General features: G+C 49.9%; 1 long non-coding RNA gene across 1 annotated transcript; it reads left to right on the forward strand.

Annotated features, from left to right (window-relative positions):
- The first annotated feature begins 515 nt into the window (after positions 1-515).
- On the forward strand, positions 516-27570 carry LOC115282025. Its single transcript, XR_003904494.1, has 3 exons — positions 516-596; positions 11122-11177; positions 27517-27570. It is a non-coding gene; the product is annotated as an uncharacterized LOC115282025 (long non-coding RNA).

The following is a 27570-nucleotide window of genomic DNA, read 5'->3' on the forward strand; positions in this document are numbered from 1 at the left end:
ACCCTGCAGCTCCCCGGCCTCGCAGACCTGCCAAGGAATGTGGTCTGGGATGGAGGAATTTCCACAGCTGTGCGCAGGGCAGAGCCCCCCCTGCCCCAGCCCGCCCAGGACCAGGCCTCCACCCTGTGGAGTTAGACTATGTGCAAGATTTGGCCTTGGCGGGCAGGTCAAGGAAACTTGAGGGGGTGGGGATAATGAAAGGGATGGAGGCAAGAAGGGTGGGCAAAAAATATGACAAGAATTGGGACTATTTCTCCTGGAAGAGAGGAGTGAGTCTAAGAGCAGACGGCTCACAGGGCAGCTTGGTTTTGAGGAAGACCTTGTGGCTTTCCCGGCCTACACTGCCTCCCTAGGAAATGGGGCAGATCAATTATATGATCCAGATCGTTGCTTCGGGCCCTAACCTCTGTGATTCCAGGCATAACTTTTATACGTATGAATTTTTTTTTATGCACAAGGAGGTGTTGGCTGGCTTCCAAATCCATTGCAGCAAAAGAAGAAATTCGAGATCTGAGGGGACATTTCTTGACCTTGAGAGCTGCTTTGCGCGGAGGGGAGCACAGTGGAGATCACAAAATCCCCATTCCTGGAAATATGTAAGAGCGGCTGCGTTGTTATTTTTCTGGGATGGAGTATTCTCCTAAAAAGATGAATTTGAATTGCAAGGCGATTAGTATGTTGATATATGACTGCTGTGCTCTGGGTTCTTAAAAAAGGCTCCTTTGTGTTAACGGGGAGCTCTGGGGTGACTTCTGATTTGTTGGCTGTGCGTTGGCAGCTTCATGAATCCCTCATAAAGAGGAGGCGCCCTCTAGGCTGAGCAGCGGGGTTTCGGATGCTCAGATGAGCACAGAGCAAAATCTGGAAGAATTATGGCTTCTTTTTTTTATTAATTGAAACAATGCTTTAAGTTCAGTAATTTTTTTTAAAAGTTTTTTTTTTTTGTTTTTTTTTTTTTTTGAGAGAGAAAGAGAGCGTGAACAGGGTAGGGGCAGAGACAGAGATGGAGACACAGAATCCGAAGCAGCTCCAGGCTCCCAGCTGTCAGCACAGAGCCCGACACGGGATTCAAACTCATGAGTCATGAAATCATGACCTGAGCCGAAGTCGGACGCTTAACTGACTGAGCCATCCAGGTGCCCCAATCTGTGTTCTAAGTTCTAAGTTTAAAGTGGGTGACAGGGAGTATCATGTATCATGACCCCCGCCCCCCAAGGTGTGCAAGTCCTAATCCAGGAACATGTGAATATGTGACTTCCCAGGGCTAGAGAATCACAGCAGTGATTAGATTCAGGATTTGGAGCTATTTATTTTGGATTACTTAGCTACGCCTGATGTAATCACTAGGGCCCTTAAAGATGGAGGAAGAGGGAGGCAGGAGGACCAGAAAAGGGGGTGTGATGACAGAAACAGAGGATAGGGTGTTATAATTGCTGGAAGAGGCCTTAGCCTAGGACTTTGGAACCTTCTAGAACCTGGAGAAGGCAAGGAAACAGATTCTCCCTTGGGCCCCCGGAGGCACCTTGGCCCCACTGACACTGTTGCTCCAGGGAGACAAATCGATTTGGGTCTTGTGACTTCTGCAGCCGTAAGATGGTACATTTGGGTTGTTTTCTGAGCCCCTGAGCTTGTAGGAATTCGCTACAGCAGCCACAAGAAACTAATACAGAGAGAGAAACCAGAACGGACGGATGCAGCAGAACCATCACTTTAGAAGAGGAGCAAGAGAGGGTCAAGACCCACAGGCCACAGGAAACATGGAGCTGGGCTTCCAAAGGGGGCCTGCCTGCGGGTCTCCTAGGAGCCTGATGGCCCTGAGGGCAGTGCAGAGGTGACATGTCCTAGGGCAGTGGGCCAGGACTTGCCCTTCCTAGTATCTCAGCCTTTGGTGCCCTGGAGACAGAGACTGGGGCCTGAGGCTCCTGGGTGAGTGATAAGTCTGGCAGTCAGGAATGGGGAGGGAGGGCGGGGTAGAGGGTAAGCAGGGAAGAAGGCAGAGTCAGGAGGTGGTCACTGGCTGGGGGCGGAGTGTTCAAGGCCAAGGGAGCCGCACGTGTCCCTCGGCGGCCATGCCTCTGGCAGGTGCAGAAACAGACGGCAAGGCCACTGTGGCTGGAGTGTGGCCGAGGCGCAGGAAACTCCACTGGAGAAATCAGAAATCGGTGGCCAGGAAGGGAGTGACATCCGGCAGCGACGTGTAAAGCCGGCAGCCCGTTCACCACGCGCTGACCCTGGGCCTGCAGGCTGCGTCTTCTCGCGTCCCCGCCACCAACTTCCTCCTGTTCCAGGGCCTGCCGGGGGCGGGGACGGGGGGCGGGGTTTGCGGCGGAGTCTCCAGTGCACTCTGGCAGGATGCCAGGACGTCACTGGGACGCGCATGCCCTGGCAGGCGACACACGGCGTAGTCCTCCCCATGGGAGCAGGGCAGAGACAAGATGCTGCCCCGTCCCCACTGGGGTGGATTTTTTAATGTTTTTAAAAATTTTTTATTTTTTTGGCAGATTAGTCATCTTTATTGTAACCCATAATACATCAGAGACACATGGATCAGGGCGCCTGGGGGGCTCAGGTCATGATCTCAGTTGAGGCTCTGTGCAGATAGGGTGGAGCCTGTTCGGGAATCTCCCAAACTTAAAAACGAACCTACTGTTCCCCCTTAATTTTCTGTAAACGGTAGTTTTAAAAAGGGGTCATATGTGCTCAGGCTCCTAAACCTCCAGAATTAACTCACAAAAACGGCACTTGTCACCCACTTTTCCAACTCTCCTTGCTAAGTAATGTACCCCAAAACACAGTGTCAACTGCCAGTGTTGGGTGAGGCTCCTCTTCGATCCCCATATCAAATTATCTGGATTCCTGAGCAACTGCAAGTCCAACTCACAGCCGCATCCTTTCTGGAAAAGCTGTTTGTTTATTTTTGAGAGAGAGAGAGAGAGAGAGAGACAAACAGATAGAGTGCAAGTGAGGGAGGGGCAGAGAGAGAGGGAGACACAGAATCCGATCAAACTCATGAACTGTGGGATCATGACCTGAGCCAAAGTTGGAGGCTTGACCAACTGAGCCACCCAGGTGCCCCGTTTTTAAAGACGAACTCAAAAGAAAACGTTTTTGGAGAAGATCCTTTCATCTAAAACCCAGAGATGAGAATTCAAGCTTTTCTCCATTTTGTCTCCATAGTATTTTCTCAATCATGCCCTTACCGCGTTAGCTATGTTGTATCACAAGTTATTCACTTCCTGTTTTTCATGTTAAAGTAAATTAGGAGTGTGGGTAATGTTTAATCCATGCATTTTTTAAATGAGTTTGGGATTTTAAAAGTAATTTAAAAATAAAAGTAATTTAAACATTACGAGAGGAAATTTTTTTAAATTTTTGAGAAAGAGAGAGTGTGAGTTAGTGGGGAAGAGGGAGAGGCAGACACAGAATCTGAAGCAGGTTCCAGGGTCCGAGCTGTCAGCACAGAGCCCGACACGAGGCTCGAACCCACGAACCATGAGATCATGACCTGAGCTATCCAGGTGCCCCCTCCCCCCCCCCACCTCCCCTGGGGTTTTAAATGAAAGTCTCAGGATTCTAAGTCTAGATGAGATCGAGGGGAGCAGTGAGCGCTGGGGAGCTGTGAGGACTTTGAAACCTGGGGGCCGGCTTCTGCTCACACTGAGAAAATGGAAAATCCAGTCCTTATCCGACTCCCAGAATAGCCGGCTCCTCCCACCTCAGCTCTCAGAGTTAATCTTGGCCCCAAGGTGGGCCTCCTGCTTCCCGGGCTTCCTTATCAAGGGGAGAGCGGTTGCTCCGCTCTGCTGGCCCCCTCTGCCGCTCTTCCTCAGACCCAGGGGTCACACTCCCACCTGGGGGCCCTGCCGGGGCGGGGGGGGTGTCCCCGGGTGCCCGTTGCCATGTAACACACAAGCGGTCCCTTGCTGGATTCGGCATTCTGCTCCTGGGGGGAATAATACCCTCCTTTCCTAGCCGAAACCGTGGGGCATGAACAACAGGCTGTTTTCCTGCCTCTGGTTGGATTGCAAGACGTTAAAATTATTTGGGGGGAAAGCAGTTTTGCCCAGAGGCAGTGTGGTTCCGACGGCCCGCGCTGCGCCGTGGCGGTTCTTGTAAATCACCAGCAGGGTGCCTCCTCTCTGGTTCGACTGCTGGGGGGACCCAGGTACCCCCCGTTGTGTTCTTACTACTCCCCCCCTTTTTTTGAGAGAGAGAAAGAGAGAGGGTGGAGGGGCAGAGGGAGAGGGGGAGAGGGAATCTCAAGCAGGCGCCATGCTCAGTGCAGAGCCCAATGCGGGACTCGATCCCACAACCCTGGGATCACGACCTGGGCAGAAATCAAGAGTCAGAGGCTCAACCGCCTGAGCCCCCCCAGGTGCCCCATGACCACTCCGTTTTTATGGCTTCTTGTGTGTGGGGTCATGTGCCTGCACGGGTGCTGGTCACTGTGGTCACACAGTCCAGGCAGAACCTGTCCTGGATGGGAGCTAGCAGGAATGAGACCGGGTGCGTTCGGCCCTGGACCTAGGATCTGAACACCCGCTCCGGCATTGGGCCAGGGGGCCCGTGGGGCCTGGGACTTGTCTGCCCACCTTCCTCCCACATCTTGGAACTGGGGGGAGGGCCCGGCCACCCTCACAACTGAATCGAGGCCGTGGTGAACGTGAAGGTCTGAGTGGTGCAAACCCTGGGTGCTCTCTGGACACGAGGTGTTCCGGGCGGAGCCGTCAGTGAGAGAGTGTCCTTGCCCCTTTGTTCTAGCAGCGCTGGGGAGCCAGACGGTCCTGTTCAGGTGGAAAGCTGTTTGCACCGAAGCAGAATTTAGATGGCCTCGATTGTGTGTGGCTGGCTTCCTGCATTTGTGTAATAATAATAATAATAATAATAATAAATACATATGCATTTTTGGGACAGACTTCTACTAATCCTGCATTCACCATTTATCTGACATCTGAATTGAAGTGGGCAATGTGCGTGCTGCATTCGCTAAATCCGGCCACGCTCCCAAAGAAGAAACTCACTGAGTATTTACATATATTTATCGAACTGATGACGGCCCGGGGGGCGCCCAGCGAGAGGCATGTCGGATCGCTTTCTGGTAGTTCTTGGGAAGACTGTGGCTCCTTCGGCAGCAGCCCCGGGTCTTGATAAGAAGCCAGGACAACGCAGTCGCTGCCTCACCGCCGGGACGCTTGCAGAGGGTAGACAAAATATCCAGACGCTTGGCAGCGGTGTGCGGCCGCGCTCTGGGAGTCTGGGGTCCTGCGTCCGTAGCTTTCCAGCCCGCCCAGTGCCGGGACAGCACCGACAGCCCGGTCCTCTGGTCCACGATGACCCGCTGTCCTCCCCTCCCTTCCCCCCTCTTCCAGCGGGCCCTGGACGTGCTACCAGAACTTTCAGGGATCCAGCAGAAGCCTGGGCGCGCCTGATATTTTGTTCATTCTTTGGCCCAGGGCTCACACGTATGTCGAGTTGTTGACGTTCAGTGCGCGGGTAACACCCACACTTCGCCGGACGGCTTTCCCTTGGTTTCTGTTGTGCAGGAAGCCCAGCGAGAGTCAGGTTTTTTTGTTCACCCCCAGAGCACAAGGAACAGACATAAATCCCGGGGCACATGGTGACGCTGGGACCCCATGAAGAAGATGGATGGAGAAGAGGGGCCCCCAACGGCTTAGGGCTTCTTTTGGGAAAAGGCACTTCTGTGGATTCAAGCACGCATGCATTCATTCATTCCACCAGCTTTACAGACGCCTCTGCCACACAGGAGACAGGCAGTAGCTAGAAACACCACCTCTGGGGTCCCTTGGCCCGGACTCTGTTCTCAGTTCTCAGCTCTGCAGCCCTTGGGTTGCGCAGCGTCGGGAAGTTACTCTGTTCCTCTGCATCTCTGTTTGTTTCTTTCTCCGCAAGACGGGTCAGTAATGGTGCTGAGCACAACGGTTGTTCTGAGGAGGACACGGGATTTCATGCAGCTGCTTGAAGAGCAAGGTCTGACGTGTCGTTAGTGCTCAGTGAGTGTTCCCCCTTCTCGGGGGTGGAGAGCTCGGGAGCCAGTCCGATCTCGGAAACGGCAGGCTCCCGTCCCTGGAGGTAAAACTCAGAGTTCTTGTTTGACCAAACTGATTCCGAGTCATGCCTGGGGAGCCTTGTCCTGGGTCTCAAAACTTCCCGCGGTCTTGTTCCCCTTGGCTAATAGCTGGTTTGGGAATGGCCCTGACCCAGAGCTCTGGCTAATGAGATACAACTGGACATAGTGTATGTATTATGTACATAATATGCAAGTTCCTGCTAAGACTTCTGGAAAATCTTTTGCTGACCTGATTAAAAGGGGGGGGGGGCGTGTGGGTGGTTCAGTCAGTTAAGCATCTGACTTCAGCTCAGGTCATGCTCTCAAAGGTTGTGAATTTGAGCCCTCCGTCAGGCTCTCTGCTGTCAGCCCGGAGCCCACTTTGGATCCTCTGTCTCCCTCTGTCGCTGCCCCTCCCCCACTTGCTCTCACACACATGCACATGCGCTCTCTCTCTCTCACAAAAGTAAATAAACATTAAAAAATGTCCTGGGGCGCCTAGGTAGCTCAATCGATTGAGCATCTGACCTCGACTCAGGTCGTGGTCTCACGGTTCATGGGTTCAAGCCCTGCATTGGACTCTGTACTGACCGTTCAGAGCCTGGCGCCTCTTTCTGATTCTGTCTCCCTCTCTTTCCACCCCTCTGCCCCTACTCATGCTCTCTCTCTCTCAAAAATAAATAAAGCATTAAAAAAAGCTCTGAGAGAGAGAGCTTTTTGCCTGGGGAGAGAGAGAGAGAGAGAGAGAGAGAAAGCGAGCTTTTCACCTGGAACATAGTTATGATGGGTGGAGTTACAGCAGCCATTTCATGATCCTGAGGTCAGAGCATGAGAAGAAAGGCCAAGATGCTAACTAAGGCTGATAAAAAAGAGAGGTAGAAAGAACCCAGGTCTCTGGAAGGATGTATTTGAGTAACTCTATCAGATCGCCACTTCCAGACTTCTTATGCAAGGAACATGAACATCTATTTCTCAAACCGCTGTAATCACCCTACAGCCAAGAGGATTTTTCATTAATGGGGCCAAGTAAGCAAAAACGTAGTCTCTTTCTTCACAGAATCCTAGCCAGATGAAGGAAAAAAAATCACAGTGTTTCCCAATATAATAAATTTTCTGAGCAAAGTAACCAAAGTGCTTTGTGCACAGAGAGAAGGGAATCTCACCGGCTTATAAAGACAGAGCCCTGCCCCTCTGAAGTAGACTCTTGACCCAAGGCACAGACCTGCCATCCCTTGCCTGTTGCTCAACCAGAACGCACTCCACGGAAACAAGGAGAGTTCCCCACCTTAATGCCCAATGAGGATCACATGATTTGTGCTCTGAGGGTCAGTGCTGAAGAGGCGGACACACCTGTCTTGGCCCCGGCTCCCAGGTTGCTGATCCTCCCTGTGGCCTGGATCTTGCTGCTTCCCTCTTTTACCACTTACGCCGGAGCCTGCTTCGATTGCTGACCCTCTGTGATGGCCTCAGAAACGTAGTTTTGGGCTCTGCCTGCAGACACAGAGTCCTAAAACCCTTGCAATTTCCTGAGCGATGGGGGTGCTGGGGACATCTTTTCTTCCAAATGTGGTCTTTGACCCTGGTTCCTGACACAGAGCTTCTAACCCCCTTGGAATGTCCTGCGAGTGTCTTTTGTTCTAATGAGGTGACTCCTGGCGGGCTCCTGGATGCCTTCAGAACGGGGGCTGCTCGCCAGAAAGACCAAGGCATGATGAGAAGCTTGGAACACTCATCCCCGCCCCCGTCATCCAAGGATGGAGGGGGCGCTGGGGTTTGAGTTCATAACCGATCATGCCTACGTGATGAAGCCTCCGTTTAAAAAAAAATCCCCAGGGGCGCCTGGATGGCTCACTCAGTTAAATGTCCGATTTAGACTCAGGTCATGATCTTGAGTTTGTGAGTTTGAGCCCCGCATCGGGCTCTCTGCTGTCAGCGTAGAGCCTGCTTGGGATCCTCTGTCCCCCGCCTCTCTGCCCCTCTCCCCACCCCCTTCAAAAATTAGCGCACCTGAGGACAGGGTCATGGGAATGCCGATGCATAGCCAGTTGGTCACAAAGTACAGGTGACAGCCTGAAACTCAAGCCTCAAAGCTGAGGTTGGGGGTGGGGGCAGCCTTGCGGGGCCGTGCCCTTGACCTGCGGGGCCGTGCCCTTGACCTGTGGGGCCACGCTCACTCTGGATGGTTAGCGTCAGAAATGAATTGCTGGCATCCTGGTGGGGTCTAGAGAGTGGGAGACTTTCCTGGTGTGGGGAAATCTCCCACACATGTGGTGGTGTTGCAGGTAGAGAAGATTAAGCATTAGGAGTTTTTGTTTGTACTCTGTTCCTTCTGTGTCATGTCCACCCCAGCCGGCGGGGCGGTCGATCCTTGCAGGTTCCTGAGAGAGGGAGAGAGAATTGGGGGGCAGGGAGCACAGAGAGTGGAAGCAAGACAAGCGATTTCTGATCAAGCCCCTTTATTGAGAAAATACCCACACGTATATAGGGTTTAGGGCGGGAAGCTGACCAGGTTGGTTGCTAGGAAACAGGGTCAAGTGATTAAAGAACCAAACTAAAGTTTTTAGCACAGCACCTGAAGGGCCGATACCACCCTGCCTGTAGGCGATTGATCTTTGTTCTTCTGGCTTCTCCTGACTGGGAGTGGCACTTCCCTGCTAGTAAATGGCCGAGCAGCTTCCCACACTTCTGCCTACCTCCGGCTGGCCGCCCTTTCTGGGAGAGCCGTCTTGTTTGGTTTGGGTTCAAGGTGGGGAGATGCTGGGGGGCCTGGGGGGCTCAGTTGGTTGAGCATCTGACTTCGGCTCCGGTCATGATCTCATGGTGCATGGGTTTGAGTCCCGCATCAGGCTCTGTGCTGACAGCTCAGAGCCTGGAGCCTGCTTCAGATTCTGTGTCTCCCTTTCTCTCTGCCCCTCCCCAACTCCTGCTCTGTCTCTGTCTTTCAAAAATAAATAAACATTTCTTTTTAATTCAAAGAAAAGGATGGGGAGATCCTGGGGCACCTGGGTAGCTCAGTCGGCTAAGCTTCTGGCTCTTGATTTTGGCAGGTCACGATCTCATGGTCATGAGGTTGAGCCCCGTGTTGGGCTCCACGCTGACAGCACGGAGTCTGCTTGGGGTTCTCTCTCTCCCTCTATATCTGTCCCTCCCCTGCGCATTCTCTCTCTCTCTCTCTCTCTCTCTCTCTCTGTCTGTCTCTGCCTCTCTCTTTCTCTCACTTTATCTCTCAAAATAAATAAACTTAAAAAAATATGGAAGACACAGGATTGGTAGAGAGGAAGGGGGTGGGCGGGGCCTGAGGGTAGCACACCAGCATCCTCCAGGCAGGTGCGTGGTGAGGATGTGCAAGGAGAGAAGGGTGACAGGTACCTGATGGAGGGACAGGCTTCATCTGGGAACAGCTGTGACCCAGAGTGCCAGCAGGGAGTTCAGCCGCAGCGTGCGGGCATCAGGGTGCCCCTAGAGGCCCTGAAATGAGAATATGCAGGTTTTGGCAGATGTGGGTAGGTGAGTTGGAAATATGTAATACTGATGAAAAAACCAAGGGAAATAGTCAAAGATTTGCAGTTATATTAAACAAAAGAAGAATCTTCCCCCAAAATGTCAGAGGTGTAATTGGCCACCTCAAGGTAGATGTGGACGCTGGGCACCCGGTTGAGTCGCTTTGGGGCTCTATTTGGACATTTTTGACATAAGCTTTGCTGACAGAATTCACCAGTAAGAGTCTTCTGAAAACAACTGGTGGAAAAGTGTAAGCTTCAGTCAGGAGATGTCTTAGCTACACAATTCATTTTTTCACTCAACCGGGAAGCAGTTTCTGTGTCTTACACTCTATGGGAAGATTTCCCCTCACTGCGTTGGCCTCTCTAGTAAGAGAAAATCAACTCAAATGGGAAAGTTGGGGGTTTTGGACCAGAGGGCAGTTCCTGTAAGGATGTTTAATCTGTCATTAAAGAGTTAGCTGTGTGTCCAGCACTCATTTAGAGCTTGCCATGAATCAACTCATTCGAATCTCCGAGAACTGTGTGAGGTTGGTCCTAGGCTTAGCCCCATTCTACGGATGAGGGGACTGAGGCTCAGGGAGGTGAGTGTCCTTGGCTATTAAATGACAAGGCAGCATTTGAATCTGAGCCACACCATCTGCCATACTAGCCTGCCTCTCGATTTTTAAGTGAAAGGGCCAGAGATCATGGCCAGGTCCCCAGGGGGAATGACAGCCTCTTCAGAGTCTGGGTGTTGCCCAGAGAGCCCTAGAGCACCTGACGGAAGAATGTCCGTGCTCTGCGTCCTGTTATTACTGGTGCGGTGATGATTCAAGGGCGGCGTGAGCCCTCATGACGAGAAGGGACCTGGGAGCCAGGTGGGGTGGTCACATCCCAGTGTGAGATTGCTGCCCAGGGAAGCAGATGGAGCCTAGAAGGATCTGTACACCTTCCCTGAAGCATCTGAAAGGGACGTCACACGAGACTGCTGAGAGAGTTCTAAGATAGGACAAGTCCTGTTAAGATCTGATGGATCCCTCGGGGGCACCTGGGTGCTCAGTCGGTTAAGCGTCCGGCTTCGGCCAGGTCATGATCTCGTGGTTCATGAGTTCAATCCCCGTGTCCTGACAGCTCGGAGCCTGGAGCCTGCTTCAGAATCTGTGTCTCCCTCTCTCTCTGCACCTTCCCCACTCATGCTCTGTCTGTCTGTCTCTCTCAAAGATAAACATTAAAAAACAAAAAAGATCTGACGGACCCCAAGCTTTGTGCATGTAAATGTGCTGTTTCTCAAAAAGCACTATCAGAAACCTCTAATTCAATCGCTTCTTGGCCTTTTGGCTAAGATCAAATGTAGAAACCTCTAATTCGCCATTCAAATAATCTTTGGCTCTTTTAGAGTCAGCAAGGGATTGCGTTATTGGAGTCAAGGAAATGGACCGTAGCCACGAAAGGGAAGCGGTGATGCTCTCCATCTCCTGGTGATGCCGAAACAAGTCTTGGGAAGCCTCGTGATTTACCTGCTGAGAAAACGCACGGGGATTGCATGTTTGATATGGAGTTCTCTTTTTTCAGGTACATTCCTGCAAACCAGCGGGGACCATTCTGCGGCAGAAACACATTGAACCCAGGTGAGCCCTCTGTAATTCCCGTGGGGCTAAATATCCACCCACACACCTGCAATGCGGCATGATGTTTGAAGTCTCGCTCCGGTTCAAGGTCTTTGTTCATCGTGCCGTGAGCTTGTGGTGAGCGACAAGCCAGTGGGACAGATCAGTGCAGAAGACTCTGAGAAAAGCACACACACGTGTGAAGCGAGGGGAAACAGTGAAACAGATGTTCGAGTGGAGGCTGAACGGCTGGCTACCATCCACAGCGCTATACTCACATTTTTAGCGGCCAGAATCCGTTTGTGTTACTACGGTCGGTCAGGGATCATTGGCTCTATTTACAGAATGAAGAGACAGCTCAGGGACCGTGAACCGTACGGATTCTTGTGGAATCAGAAAACCCGGAACGGGGTGCTTAGTGTTGAACTGAAAGGGCGCTCCCAGAACAGTTTTGCTTCCTGCAGAGTTCTTTCACGATGGTTCCTGACAGCTGAATGCATGGGCTGTGGGTCAGGATGTGGGTTTCAGGCAGAAACTGACCGACTGTCTTCTCAGCGACTGAAGATTTGGTGGGAAGTGAGTTGGCTGCGATGAGTAGGGTGCATGGCTAGTGGAGCAGGATAAAGTGTGTGTCGTGTTGCAGAGGGCGCTGCTGGCAGGTGTGTGTGCGCGCCGACTGGCCGGCGATCGTGTCCAGGGAGCTGAGGCGGAGGCCCATTTGGGGCCGCAGGGGCGGGTCGTACCGCAGCCCTTGACCCGGCCGCACTAAGGCGTCCATTCTGATGTGAGCATGCCAGAAACCCTACGTGGTTCATAAGCGATTTGCGATTGACCTTGATGAGAATCGGCAGAGGAAGAAAAGGAAAACAAGAAAGCACTTATTCGAAGTAGATAGGTGTTAGGTTCCTAAACTAGAATGGACTTTGGTCTGGAGTTCTGGAGTTTTCATTCTCTAATAGGGGAAGCCCGATAGTGTTTTTATCCTTGTAACCCTCGCCAGGCGTGGAGGGCCGCTCACCTCCACGAGCGGGTCCCATGAACCCCTGAGCCACAGCCTGTAAAAAAGTTCTTGCCCTAAATTGCCCCTGTATCCATGGATATAATCATCACCTTTTCCCCTTCCCTTCTCCCTCCCTCCCCTCCCCTCCTTCCCCTCCCCTCCCCTTCCCTCATTCCCCTCCCTTTCCATTCCCTTCCCTTCCCTTCCCAATATTTTTAAGTAGGCTCCACACCCAGTCCAGACACGAACTCAGGGCTTGAACTCACGACCCTGAGATCAAGACATGAGCCGAGATCAAGAGTCCCAATGCTTAGCCAACTGAACCACCCAGGGGCCCATAATTTTGGAACAATACTAGATTCACTGAGCAGTTGTGCTAATGCGGAGAGCTCCTGTGTGCCTGTCACCCAGTGTCTTATATTACCACGGTGAACTTGTCAAAATTAAGAAACCTTACTTTAACCTACACGTCATCTGTTATTTGGATTTCCACTCTTTTTCCATTAATGTGCTTTTTCTTACATTTTAAAAATGTATTTTATTTATTTTTGAGAGAGAGAAAGAGAGAGAGACAGCATGAGCAGGGGAGGGTCAGAGAGAGAGGGAAACACAGAACCTGAAGACAGGCTCCAGTCTCCAAGCTGTCAGCACAGAGTCCAACACAGGGCTTGAACCCATGAACTGCAAGATCATGACCTGAGCCAAAGTTAGATGCTTAACAGACTGAGCCACCCAGGAGCCCCTCCATTAATGTTCTAACTTTCTCTTTCAGGATCTCTAATTCACAGCACCACACTGCAGTGAGTTTTCATGTGTCCCCAGAAAACTGCAATCTGTGATAATTCTGTGATAAATTTCTTTTTTTAAATGTTTACTTACTTTTGAGAGAGTGTAAGCAGGAGTGGGGCAGAGGATTCAAAGTGGCCTCTGAGCTGTCAGCACAGACCCCAGTGTAGGGCTTGGACTTACTAACCATGAGATCATGACCTGAGCCAAAGTTGGATGCTCAACCTATTGAGCCACCCAGGTACCCCTGTGATAAATTTCTCAATCATTTCTTGTTTTTAAGGACCTTTCAAAGAGTACCAGCTGGGTATCCTGCAGAATTCCCCCCAATCAGGGTCCGAGATGCCCCTGGGAGTATAAACCCCAGTTGGAGGAAGTTGTTTTCCTGTTTCCTCTACTGTGATGTTCTTGTTCTCTCTTTCTCTTCTCTAGACTCTGGAATTAAATCACTAAGTGATTTGTGATTCCTACTTCCATTCTCTAGAATGGTTTAGACCATTTTCTTTTCTTGTTTCCCTAGAAAGTTCTAAAGAATCCACTCAAAGAACCCCATCGGGGCCTGCAGTCTTTTTGGAGATAACTTTTTAAAAAATTTATTTATTTAAGTAATCTCTGCAGCCAAAGCAGGGCTTGAACTCATGATCCTGAGAGCAAGAGCCATGTGCTCTACCAACCGAGCCAGCCAGGCGCTCCTGGAGATAAATTTTTAAGAAACTTTTCCAAAAATGTTTCTAATGGCTTGTTTATAATGGTCTTCTACACCTTCTGTTGTTAGAATTTTGGGGTAATGCAAATATGTTAAATGATCCGTTTAATTGTGGTTTTGAGATTTGTTAGTGTTTTGTTTCGAGTTTTCTATTCCTGTGTGTTTGGTACCTTCCCCCTGCTTCCCAATTTCTAACATGGATGTGCTTTTTGTTTTTTGTTTTTTTTGGTTTTTTGTATTTATTTTTGAGAGAGAGAGAGAGAGAGAGAGAGAGAGAGCGAGCACATGTGAGCATGAGCAGGAGAGGGTCAGAAAGAGAGAGAGAGAGAGAGAGAGAGAGAGAGAGAGAGAGAGAGAGAGAGAGAGAGAGAGAGAGAGAATCCCAAGGAGGCTCTGCGCTGCCAACGCAGAACCCAAGCCATGTGCCCCGGATTTTCTTTGCATGAGCAGCATGCTTATTTCTGTTGTGTCATCAGTAGGGGAACCCAGATTTGGGAAGCCTCATGTGTGACAGCCTGGAGATGGGAATCAGCGGGTATTTACCTGGAGGCAGTGAGCGAGAGGTTTCACTGGAGCAAAGGCCCCTGGAGCCTAGGGGCAGGTCCTTGGCTCCAACAGGTGTGGATGACCGTGAGCCGCTCACACTCAAGACTGAGCTTATCCTCACTCCCCTTCCAAGCCCTTTCCGGCAGGTGTTCCAGTGTGAGAGCACCCAGGGAGAATGTGCCTCCCACTGCTTGGCACCTACATGATTTTCTGCAAACCATCATCACATGGGGTCTGGCGATGCCACCCCAGTGGGTTTCCCGCCAACTCGAGGATTAGCGCCATTTTGCGCCGTGTTTTGTAATCTGTCGGGAATGTGTGTTCTTGGATCTTTGGGGGACAGGAAAGACTATCGGATGTCACATCCATGGGGGGCTTCTGGTTCAGGACCATGTCCCTCTTCCCTTGTTTTAAGGACATGGAAACTGAGTTTAAGCATGACAAGATAAACTTTCCAAGCATGCAGAAAATCCAGACTTCCTTATTCCTGGCATTGTGTTCTTTCCGTATGTCACTCTGCCCTTCCTTTTGACAAAGCAGAACTCGAAGCCATATAGACAGTCAGAGAAAAGTCTAAGCACACCAACTGCAGGGAGAGTCCCCCAGCCTGGGTGTCCCTATGCTCCTCATGGTAGATGTATGGCTGCCGTGGGACCTGTCGCGGTCACGCTGCTCATAAAGACATTGACCTGAGAATCCCCCTCAACTGCACTTTATAAATCCCCACGGAAAAACAAAGGCATATTTGGAAGGGTTGCTTTATCTTTTCCATCTACTTCTGAAGTAATCCTGAACTTTTAGCTCGAGGCCAAGGGCTGGGATGCTTGCCAGGCAGTACACACACTGTCCATCCGGAAAGGATAGGCCAGGACGCAGGCTCAATGGCCGTTCTCTCTCTTGGCTGCTGTGCGCTGTCTCAGACTGTGTATCTTGAAGCAGGATTCACATTCTTGGCAGGTCAGCTGTGAAACGTGTTTGACGTCGGTGGAAAAGAGCCGTTCTTGGATCCAGGGGCCTGACTGCTATGTCTGTCTGCACCATGAGGAGCAGGCCTGATTAGGGGCCTTTTGCAGAAGCCAAGTGCCAGACAGCCTGTTGGGCTCTGTCTTGGCCACTGACGGAGCAGAGCAGGCCGCCTCCTGGCTCGGAAAGGCCCCTTTGCTCTGCGGGGTGCAGAACTCACACAGACCTGCCTGTGACTCAAGTGGGGACGGTCACTGGCCATTTGAATTCACTCTTTGCCAGAAGGCTTATTAAGGGAAACAAAACCAAACCAAGATTATGCTCTACAGTGACGGGGTAAAGACTTAATGAGGGGAAGACAATTTGCTCCCTTCACCTCTAAGACCCAGGGACGAATTGATTTGTTTTTTGTTGTTTTTCATTTGTTTGTTTGTTTGTTACTTCATTCCATCTGTCTGTGCAATCGCATTGTAGCGTAACAGATTATTGACCCCAAATTCTGGGCTCCCGACATGAAGCCCAAGCTAGATGGGGGCTCTCTCTCCAACACCAAGTGCTTGAATGATTTCAGATGGCCCGTCTGGAGTCATCTTAACCTTCTGTTCACAAGGTAAATAAACTGTCTTCAAGTGGAGGGGTCTGGTTAGTACAGATGGGAACCCAGAATAAACAGCCAAGGTAAGAAGATGTAGTGCTTTGAGAACATGCTCTATGCTTTGTAAAATCTTTCCCAAGTGGCCTTTGGTGGCTCGCTCCAACGATGCCTCACATCCTGCAGCCGTTGCTGAGTCAAATGGACTGATGTGGGGGGGGGTGCTGTTGTGCCCCAGATACTCAAGATGCAGGCAGGGGCTGCACTGCATGAAGAATGTCTTTAGCAAAATATGTGTCACCTCTGATGAGGAAGGTGAAGGCATTCAGTTCCGCACACGCTTCTCTCCAGAGTCAGTGTAATTCAGACTGCCTCTACCAAACAAATAGGCTCTAAATGCTGTTGTCCTCCTAAACCCAGAGCCTATGTGTATAAGACAAGATAATCTGGCTTGTGCAGCTTCCAGAAGAAATGAGGGTGGGGGCAGGGTGAACAGAGATCAGAGGGAAAATGCCGAGAACTGAGCGTTTTTCCCAGGTGTACATTCAGCCAAGCTCTGTGGATGTTTTCTTTAAAAAAATTTTTTTTAAACATTTATTTATTTTTGAGAGACAGACAGAGACAGAGCACAAGCAGGGGAGGGGCAGAGAGAGAGAGGGACACACGGAATCCGAAGCAGGCTCCAGGCTCTGAGCTGTCAGCACAGAGCCCAACGCGGGGCTCGAACCCATGAACTGTGAGATCATGATGTGAGCTGCAGTCAGATGTTTAACTGACTGAGTCACCCGGGCACCACTCTGTGGATGTTTTCATCTGCTAATAAAAGTATAGCAATTTTTCCCTGCTCGGGGAACTTACCTAGTAACTTACTTATTCAACCAATATTTAGTCAGAAGAAAAAATTCAGCAAGGTGGTAAGTTTTTTTTCCCCTACCCTCATAACCTCTTGTCTATGGTTGTATTTTTTGTGCTCCTGAGTCTGTGAGTTCAAATCTGCACAGATGTATATTTCCATGCTCTCATCTTTGAGTCTCTCTTGATCTCTTTATGCCTTCACACATCAAACTCAGGCACGTGTAAAATCTTTCAAATCAGAGGTGAGCGAAATCTTAGCCCATGTTCAAAATTCAATCACACCTGCCATCCCAACGGAAAAAATGCAACGATGAGACAGACATCAGGGAAAGGTATTAAAATAGCTTCTGAAAAACAAGAGTGAAAACAAAGGGTACTTAACGTTAATTTTGGAATGTTTAGAAAACACTAGAGGGAAGTTAAAAAGTGAAGTCACCATGGCACCGACTTGACGTTAGCACTTCGCTGGACACAATTCCAGGCGGCTAGGTCGGTAATGGAATCATTTAAGAAGTCACTGTTCGAAGTCATTTTTACACACTTGAGCATACACTTTTCCGTTTCTTTCTTTTTTTTTTTTTCTGCCATAGTAGCTTAATGGGTTAACAGTATTCCATTGTACAGATATACTGTAACTTACCGAATCGGTGCCCGATTGTCGGAAATTTAGGTTGTTTCCAGTAACTCACCATTATTACCAGTGCCATGATGCCATCATGCTGGTCATGGTAGCTTTGTATTTGTACACTGTTGTGATTATTTCCTTACGATAAATTCCTGGAAGGGGGGTTGCTGGATCAAAATGTAAGCCAAAGTTCTGAATCACATAAACCTACTGCCTAATTGCCTACAGTCTGTGTGGATCTATTTTCCCACCACTCATCTGTGAGTAGGCTCATTTCCCTCTATCCTTGGCAATGACTGGTGAGTTATTTAATTTTTTGCTAATGTGCTGAGTAACAAACACTGTATAATTTTAGTAAGCACTTAAGCAATGGTGATACAGTTTTTGTTTACTGTTCATTTAACACTCATAGGTTTTAAGTTACCTTTCCATCTTTTTCCATTTTTTGTTTTTTACACCACTTTGTGAATAGCAAATTTATTAATCATCTTATTAGCTGAATCATTCTTTAGCTATTGCTTGTAGATTTTTCCGGGAAGACAATTATGGAGTCTTCAAACTATGGTAACTTCTGATCTTCAAGTATTTACACTTTTTCCCCCCTTAGGACATTAACTAGAGCTTCTCTTTGTCCTTTGCTTTAAATCCTGGGAGGATTTCTTAAGCTGTTTTTAAACTCCCTGACTAGTTTTTTTCAGCATGTAGTGTCTTGCTTATCTCCATTGTGTTTTAAAATTTAATGTGTCCTTGGGACGCCTGGGCGGCTCAGTCGGTTGAGTGTCTGACTTCAGCTCAGCTCATGATCTCACAGTTCGTGGGTTCAAGCCCCACATCTGTCTCTGTGCTGACAGCTGGGAGCCTGGAGCCTGCTTAGGATTCTGTGTCTCTGCCCCTCCTCTGCTCATGCTCTGTGTCTCTCTCTTTCTCAAAAATAAACAAACATTAAAAAAAATTTGATGTGCCCTCAAAGGCACTCCTCTAGCTCTGGGGTTGTTGCTTCACATACCCAGAAGGATGAGAGGAAACGATGCCTTTCTTTGGCCTTTGAGGGCACTGTTGGAGATACTAATGTTGAAGGAGAGAGACCAGAGGCCTGGAGAGTCAACAGGACATGGGTGAGGAAGTGGTCGTGGAAGATTCATGCTTGCGCAGAGTGGATATTCTGGGTGTCCCATGTTTTCTGTTTTGTGTTTTGTTTTGTTTTAAAGTAGATTTTTAGGGGCACCTGGGTGGCTCAGTTGGTTAAGCGTCTGACTCTTGATCTCGGCTCATGTCATGGTTTCATGGTTTGTGAGTTCAAGCCCCATGTTGGCCTCTGTGCTGACGGCCTGGAGCCTGCTTGGGATTCTCTCTCTTCCTTTCTCTCTGTCCCTCTGCTGCTTGTGTGCACGTGTGCTCTCTTGCTCTCTCTCAAAATAAAGAAATACACTTAAAAATAGATTTTTAAATGGAAAAACATACATATAGGAATGTGTACAAATTATGTGTTCACTGAGTTTTCACACTGTGTAAATCAGATCAAGAAATAGAGGGGCTCCTGGGTGACTCAGTTGGTTAAGTGTCTGACTTCGGCTCAGGTCATGATCTCACTGTTCAGGGGTTCGAGCCCCGCGTCGGGTTCTGTGCTGACAGCTCAGAGCCTGGAGCTGCTTCAGATTCTGTGTCTCTCTCTCGCTCTCTGCCCCTCCCCCACTCACACTCCATCTCTATCAAAACTAAATAAACATTTAAAGAAATGATTAGGTAATAAATATGTTAAAAAAAAAAAAAAAAAAGAACTAGAAAGCCCCTAGAAGCTCCTTTTCTGCCACCCCGGTCACGAAACGCCTCCCGTTTCCCTTTGCTCAGCACCCCCGTTTCCCCCAGCTGGGCCCATCTGCAGGATTCTCCAGGCAGCCTCTGCCACTTCTCCGGTTGACACTAGCCAGCCAGGTATGAGCTCCGTGTGCTGTGGCAGATGTCCAGACGCTGACTGTCTTGGGGTATTGCTTGAAGTCTCTGGAAGGCCCTGTGGGGCCTCCCCTACTGCCGTTTTCCTGACACAGGCGTTCTGCCTCTGGACTGATGGCCGTTCTTCGTCAGTTGCATTATTAAAGTCGGCTCGCCTGGCGGGCAGCCTTCCTGGTGGGGAGCCGGAAAGATGGCCCAAGCCCAGCTGCATTTCACGGTGTCCACCGGACCCGTGGGACACAGGCCTTCTGGCCATGCCCAGCGGTGGGCTAAGTCCTGCTCGGTGATCTCTCTCCTCCGCTTGCCAGGTCTCTTTTCTCCTATCCAGACAGACACATGCACAACTTAGCAAGTCTGTTAAGAACAGGGGATCCCCAGTTGGAGAACAGAATGGCCGATCAGCGTCCCGTGGGTCCCTGTCATTACTGTAGGACGTTGTGTCGGATTCTCTCCCCTTCCTGGTTTCTCCTGAGGCCGGGGCCACCTACACCTATAATCTTTCCTTCTCTTTTTAAAGGGGGTTGGGGGTGGGTGGGAGTCCCTGGGGAGCGAGGCTGGTGTTTTAAGGGTACCTGAGCTTTGCTTTGATCAGGCGTGGGGAGGCATGCGGACTCAGAAATGATGGTCTGAAGTAAGACGTTTATCATACGCACAGATTCCCTAGAAACGGGAGACGTGGCACACAGGGCAACAAAGGGAGCCAGTCATGAGTCGGCGGGGGTGGGGGGAGGCGGGAGGGGAGGGAGAGCTGCGGGCAGGAGTCTTTGTTGTGGATTCTAGGGGAAGGAACAGGCGAGGAGGGGGCGGGGAGCAGGCTCAGGCTGGGCCTGAGTTTGAATAGCTTCAGCTGCCTCTGGGGCACAGGGGCCACCGAGCTGTCTGGTACCTGGCCCTGGGGGCGATCAGGGCAGGTGGATGGTGGCCCAGAGTGTGAGGGTCTAAAAGAGAAAGCAGTTGGAGGTTTGGCCTCGGGACTGGCCAATTGGCATGTGAATGGTCATCGTAGGAGCACATCCTTTGCTAGGAACCGTGTCCCTCCACAGCCAGCAAGTCCCCAAGACGGCAAAGCAACAGAATACAGAAAAGAAAAGCCAGGGCAAGGGCTCCTGGGGGGCTCAGTCGGCTAAGCATCTGCCTTCTCCCTAGGTTACGATGTCGTGGTTTGTGGGTTCAAGCCCTGCATCAGGCTCTGTGCTGACAGATCGGAGCCTAGAGCTGCTTCCAATTCGGTGTCTCCCTCTCTCTCTGACCCTCTCCTGCGTGCTCTCTCTCTCTGTCTCAAAGATAAATAAGCATCAAAACGGAAAGAAAATAAAAGTTCAATACAGCCAGTTTGCTCCACAACAAGCTCTGAGGTTTCTGCTTGGTTTTGGTTCTTTCGAAAATGTGTGATATTTCTGGTCTCTTTGACTCCAGTTTGGGGTCCTGGCTGTTAGTTCTGAGGCAGCAGCAAATATCCCATCTGAGATCCTGGTTCCTAATCATCAGTGAAAGACACATAGTATTTCATGTTTTCTAAGTTTCACATTAGAACTGAAGGAATTAGAAATGAAAGCAGCATATGCTGCAAGGGACTTAAAAAAATTTTTTTTAATGTTTATTCATTTTAGAGAGAAAGAGAGAGAGAGAGAATGCTAGTTGGGGAGGGACACAGAATCCAAAGCATGCACAAGTCTCTGAGCTGTCAGCACAGAGCCTGATGCAGGGCTTGAACCCATGAACTGTGAGGTCATGACCTGAGCTGAAGTTGGACGCTGAGCTGACTGAGCCACCCAGGGGTTCCAACTGAAAGGGACTTTTGACTGAGACTCTGTCTGAATCCTTGGGTTACCCCAGCAGCCAATTTAAACAAGCATAACCTGTTGACCGCGGGCGGAGCAGCTCAGGGAGGAGAGGGTCCTGCCAGGCTTGTGAAAGTGCACATGGCCGCCGTTGGCGTAGACCCGCTCCGGCATTTCCCACATCCGGGAGTCAGCGTCCAGGGACGGGAATCCTTGCCCAGACGTTGGGGTGGAGTGGGGGGCGGTTTTGACTGATGTTAGTATCAAGACGCATCACAGGGGAGAGGGAACAAGGTTCTGTACTAAGAGAAGTAAGCCTGGGGGGTCTGGGAGGCTCCGCCAGTTGGGTGTCTGGCTCTTGATTTCGGTTCAGGTCATGATCTCGTGGGTTATGAGTTCGAGCCCTGCATTGGGCTCAGTGCTCACCGTGCAGAGCATGCTTGGGATCCTCCCTCTCTCTCTCTTCCTCTTTCTCCACTGCACCCCCCTCCAAAATAAATAAATGAACTTAAAAAAAAAAAAAGAAAAAGGCATGACTTCTGGGTGGGCAAGAACGAGAGAGAGTCACTACAGGTAGACAGGTGAACACCAGGAGCGCAGATCTGGCGTCGGAAAAGCCACATTTGAATTCCGTCCCCCCCACATATCAGTCTGACCACCGTTTCTAGGAGCTCCTGTTTCCTGACCTGTAGGAGAGGGACACAATGGCTACCTTGCCATGCTGTTGAAACAAGTGACTGGAAGTGATGTAAAATGACAATCCACTGGGCGGGTCGTGGGGTGCTGGCACAGCTGCCTGATTCTGTCTGCTTCTGGATGCCACACCCAGATGGGGTGTGTCTTTGTCACTGTGTTGACACCCTGCCCGTAGACACACACACTGACTTGGAGACACACATCTCTCCAAGGCCCACATAAGAAATGCCAGCAGGTTCTAATCTAGTAAGTGTGTGGACCCCGAATCCCCACACAGACTGAACTTTGATAAACAGTTGTCAACCTCCATGCCACTAACTCGAAGTGACTGTTCAAGACCTAATTTTCCCAGATCTCCTATTTATCTTGAAACGGACGGGAATGGAATCGAGAGGACTCCATGCTTCTCTGCAGGCAGAATGCACACCAGACAGATCTTATCTGACCTGTGGCCTCCCCCGTGCACAGCCCCGAGCAGCTCCAGAATCTGTGTTGACAGTATTCCAGTGTGTTCCCTGATGTGCCAAAACCTATTGAAAATCTGCAGCCTGGACAGTGCTAACAGCACCCTTTAAAGTCCTTGAAATCCAGGCCCATCTTGGGAGGAAAGGGGCCTAAGAGGCGCCTCATTTTTCTTACAGAGACGCGGTGGGGAAGCTGGATCCAGAGAAAGCCGTGGGCATTGTGAGGACGTCCCGCAGTTTGCTAGTGGACAGTAAAGGGTTTCAGCCTAACCCTGAGCTGTGTGATGTGATCTGCTCCCTTGTGGGCTACACATGTCCACACCTTTGTATGAGAGTCTGAGGAGCCTCTGGTGAGAGAGAAAATTCATCCTCAAGGAATGCAGGGGTCAGGCACACTCTTTGTTGCCTGGGCCCTTGGTTGTGGGAGGAATGGGCTAATTCTGAGAACGGGATTTCCTAGCCCACTCTCCTCATGGACAGGGGTGCTGGGGGGTGAGGTGTGCATTTCTGATGAGGGCTGGTTGTGAAATAAACCTTAGCGATCTAAAATACAGTCTTAGGTCAAGACACAACACTGTTTCGCTGTTGGTGTGAAGCAGAGCAATGGAGCGGGGAAAGAGAAGTTGGGTCGATCATCTGTGGCCACCAGACACAGTCTATTCCCAGATGTAGTGGCTTCATATAGCCACCATTTAATTCGCTTGCAGGGTTTATGTGGGTCTCCTGTACTGCCTGAGGGTGTGGGTCTGATGCTCTGGTCCAAGATGGCGTCGTTCACATCCCTGGCATGTTGGCAGGGGAGGACCGGTTGGGTTGGGTCAGCCAAGCCTGCCTCTTTCTCCATATGGTCTCTCCAGCAAGGCGGCCATGCTCCAACATGGCGGCTCAGGGCCCTGGGAGAGCATGACAGGAGCTGCTAGTCCTGTTCCAGGCTGGAATGACGTCATGGTCACATATCCTCTTGGGCTGAGTAGTCCCAGTCCAGTACCCATTCAACGGGAGAGGACGTAGACCCACCCCTGGTCAGGATGAGGGTCCAAGGATGTATAGTCCTATTTAACCTGCTGTCAGAGGCATTCTGCCCTCTTCTGCAGGGGATTTTGGGCAGTTCCTGCCTGGTGTCAGCCCTGGGGAGAACACTGGCCACTTGTTTGTCCAGCGTGACCTGTGTCCTCATGAGGAAGCTTGCTTGGGTGTGACAAGGCAGGTGGAGATGGGGTCCCCCATCCCCCGCTGGAAGGGAAGAAGATGACCCAGCAGGTGTCAGCTGACTGGACTTGGGCACATCACTTGGTGACCCCCAGAGGTACTGAGCAGGGTGGTGGGGGGAGTGATGGACAAAAGCCTTGCACCCCACGCTCTGCAGGGATCTTGAGGTGCAAAAGCAGATAAGGGCAGCAGGATCTGGGATTTTACTATAAATGACACACGCCATTCATATTGTCCCCACCGTGCACGCACAGCCCTGGGCAGATAGAGGTTGTGGAGGGTCCGTCATGTGTGTCAGGCACACCCCCAGCATGGTGGCTTCTTCAGCGCCTACCATTCAGAAGGCAGCAAAGCAGCAGGTGTGGCCAACCACACCCCTGTCCACCTGCACGGTGACGTCACTGAAATGTAATGAAGCCCCAGCGAACCCCTTACCCCTCTTTGGAGGGGCTCACCGGTATCCTGTGGCACCTTCCTGTCCAGTCTTTACGGCTCCATGAGCCACCACGTTCGTGCCCTCATTGCAAAAGATGGGGAAACTGAGGCTGAGAGCTCACACAGCTCAAGCCGATCATCTGACTCCCAACAGCAATCTCTCCCCAGAAGGGACCGCTCACGAGCACCCTAAGAGGCGGGCACCCATTTTCCTTCTGCATCAGGGTGCCTCCAGCCAAGTTCACGGACCCCAGTTTTCTTAAGCAAATGGTTCTGTGTGGCTCATGCAGGAAGATGGTGCAGGACAAAGGCTTGGTGCTTCCGGGCTGGATGGCCCTGCTGGGTTTCAGCGGATCTCACAGGAGATGGGAGGAGCGTCCAGCCTCACCCAGGCTGCGCCAGTGCCGGACTCCCAGGAAACAGTATTGACTTTTCTGGCTGGTAATGGAGTGAGTCTCTGATTGTGGGCATTGGTGCACGTGGGAATCCTGGGAAAAGGGAGTAGGTGTCCAGGTACCGTCTGGTGTCTTTGGCCCACAGAGGCTCCAGCCTCACAGTGTAGGGCCTCCAGCCTCCATTTGGAGAGCACGCCCTGTTCGTCTGTCATGGGCGTCTGCTGGGAGGCAAATGCATTCATGAATGTCAACCAGAACAATGCTTTTCTGCAATTAAACCTGTCAGCCCTACAATGCCATATCCATTGCTATTTTTGCAATGCTGGTTACTGAAGCCACTCTCTAAGCCCGTTTAAAGAAGCAGTTTATAATATGCTACTTGTGTGCTCAGGATTCGGCATCTTGCAGAAATCGACTTTGAGGAGTCCAACCAGGGGAAGGTTTGAGCTCAAAGGAATGCCGGGCTCTGAGGAACCAATGGTTATTGGATGTTAGCTGCTGCCACCAAGCTTCTCTCCTCCTTCCTTCCCTCTGGGCCGCCTTCTCTTCCTGGTTTTTCATTCCTGGATTCCCATGCCTCTCACAGCACCCAGAAAACTAAGACTCTGTAAAAGTGTGGAGTTCTAGTATAAAAATAGACTGTGTTCCTCTTTCGTGTTCCCTACGCAGACAGACATGAACCTGCCTATCTGCCCAACTGTTAGCTGATGGTTCTTGCTGATGCACGGCCATGAGGATTGATTCACTCCTCTTCTTCAGAGTCTTCCCGATTGCGTATGGCAGACGATTCGTGTTTCTCAATGTGTGCTCCATGCCCTCCACCTGCCTGCTCCAGCTCCCCTTTCCAGGTTCACCTTCTCCAAAAATACTTTCTACTCAGAGTAGAAATAATACTTGTTAGTATTAATTCTTCTGTTTCTAAGGCCCTTCACTGCCCCTTCTGGTTTTCAAAAGGTTACTGATTTCTCAACGCCACGCACAAATTTCTGTCTTCCTGGAGAATCCTTCTTTGAATTTCACAGCCCAAATCAATCTTACCTTTCTCTGTTCTCACAGCATTTTGTACCTACTTATCTTATAGCCCTGATACAGTCTGTGTTTGACAAGGTCTGCTGAGTAGTGAGTCAGTTATTTGCACATGTCTAATTAATTACTGAAGTTCAGGAACTGTGGTCTTGCTTGTCTTTAGGACCTTTCCTTTAAACCCAATAGATGCTTGGGGTTCCTGGGGGGCTCAGTCGGTTAAGCATCTGGCTTCGGCTCAGGCCATGATCTCACGGTCTATGAGTTCAAGCCCCACATCTGGCTCTGTGCTGACAGCTCAGAGCCTGGAGCCTGCTTCAGATTCTGTGTGTCCCTCTCTCTCTGCCCCTCCCTGCTCATGCTCTGTCTCTCTCTCTCCCTCTCACAAACAAAATAAACATTAAACAAAATTTAAACCCAATAGATACTCAATAATTGTGTGGATTATTACTGATTGATGGTCATTACCACACATATTTCTTTCTTTCTGAAATTGCTTTATAGTAGCTTGAAAAAATGTTTATAATCTTAAACTATTTTGATAAAGACTCGTATTTTTGCTATTCAAAAGTAGATAGATCTTGGTTATTACTGTATTTGTTGAATAGATGGCCCATGAATTGCAGGCACACATTAGGTTGGTTTTTAATGTGAGCACGGCAATTACCACCACTTGGTGGCAGTGTACCCCAATTTCAAGACCTTGCCAAAGAGAATACTGGACCCTGATAAGTGCTAAAATTACAGACCAGAAGTCAAGACGTGACAGTAACAGCCCATATCTAGCTTCTATTTTAGTGACAGAGATTCTTGCACAGTACTGTGGACTTAAATACTTTCTAAAGTCAACCTCTTTGGGTATGTCACTATTCTACCCATGAACATGTATTCTGTCCTTTACTTATGGGTGAAGAATAGAGACATGAGGATCTTTTGAAGAAAAGCCAGAAAGTCAGTCACTGGCAGCAGCAACACCCCCACCACACTTTTCATTAGAAAAATTAAGTTTTATCAAGTATGTTTAAATGTTTAAGATAAGGTGTTTATGTATGTCTAGGCAGGTTTAACCCCTCAATGTGATTTTTTGCAAAGTTTATATATCTTGAGAGAGAAAACATGTGCATGTGTGTGTGTGAGCAGAGGAGAGAGGGAAAGAGGGAGGAAGAGAGAGAGAGAGAGAGAGAGAGAGAGAGAGAGAGAGAGAATCCCATTCTGCACTAATAGTGCAGAGCCTGACCTGGTGCTCCATGGACTGTGAGATCATGACCCCAGCTGAAATCAAGAGTGGAACACTTAGCCCGCTGACTAGCCACCCAGGCACCCCTTCCCCTAAATGTGGTTTTTTAAATCTGAGGACACCTGGGTGGCTCAGTGAGTTGAGCGTACGACTGCAATTCAGGTCATGATCTCATGGTTCATGGGTTCGAGCCCCCATGTCGGGCTCTGTGCTGACAGTTCAGAGCCTGGAGCCTGCTTTCGATTCTGTGTCTCCTCTCTCTGCCCCTACCCCGCTCATGCTCTTGCTTTTCTCTGTCTCTCAAAAATGAATAAATGTTTAAAAAATTTTTTTTAAATCTTTGTATCAGGAAGAGTTCTATGTAAAGTTTTATATTCATCCAGGAAGTAATACAAATGCAATTATGAAAGAAAATCTAACGAAATCTGAACCCACAATCCAGGGAACCTCCATTGGGAGTGACACCTGCAGGGGAAGTTTAATAGGATCTGGGTGGAAAAGGGGGTGGCTCTGGAATCTGGTCACATTTTCTGAACACCTGTGTTTGGCCCTGTACGTGCTCCTTTAATCCTGTAACTAAGCCTGTAACCAGAAAAGATGAAGCTGGGTTTTGCATTTGAAGGGAGGGTTAGGGATACAGATGGGGTCGCAGGAGCAGACCAGGGACCTGACCGATCAGGCAGACTGGACCATTGGGCAGAGTGTGTGTCCTGGGTGTCTCCTTTCATGAGAGACACTTGTTCCTACAGGTGTGGGTAGACAGAGCTGCTTAATGGCACCTTTAAGCATCTGACTTCGGCTCAGATCATGATATCACAGTTCGTGAGTTTGAGCCGCGTGTCTGGCTCTGTGCTGACAGCTCAGAGACCGGAGCCTGGTTTCAGATTCTGTGTCTCCCTCTCTCTCTGACACACCCCTGCTCATGCTATCTCTCTCTCTCAAAAATAAATAAAAACATTTTAAAAAGGACACCTTTGTTTACAAGCCCAACTTCTGAGCCAAGGTTAAAGGGAGCTCAGAAAGCAGTGGGGAATCTGTGGGTAGAGGTGACTTAAGTTTTGTACGGTTACCAAGGACCTTTCCTCTTTGCTTAATAGGAAGAGAATGTGACTGTATGTTTGATACATGGATACATGGATTCCTGATTGTAG

This window comes from Suricata suricatta, chromosome 17, assembly GCF_006229205.1.
Source record: "Suricata suricatta isolate VVHF042 chromosome 17, meerkat_22Aug2017_6uvM2_HiC, whole genome shotgun sequence".
NCBI classification, from domain to species: Eukaryota; Metazoa; Chordata; class Mammalia; order Carnivora; family Herpestidae; genus Suricata; species Suricata suricatta.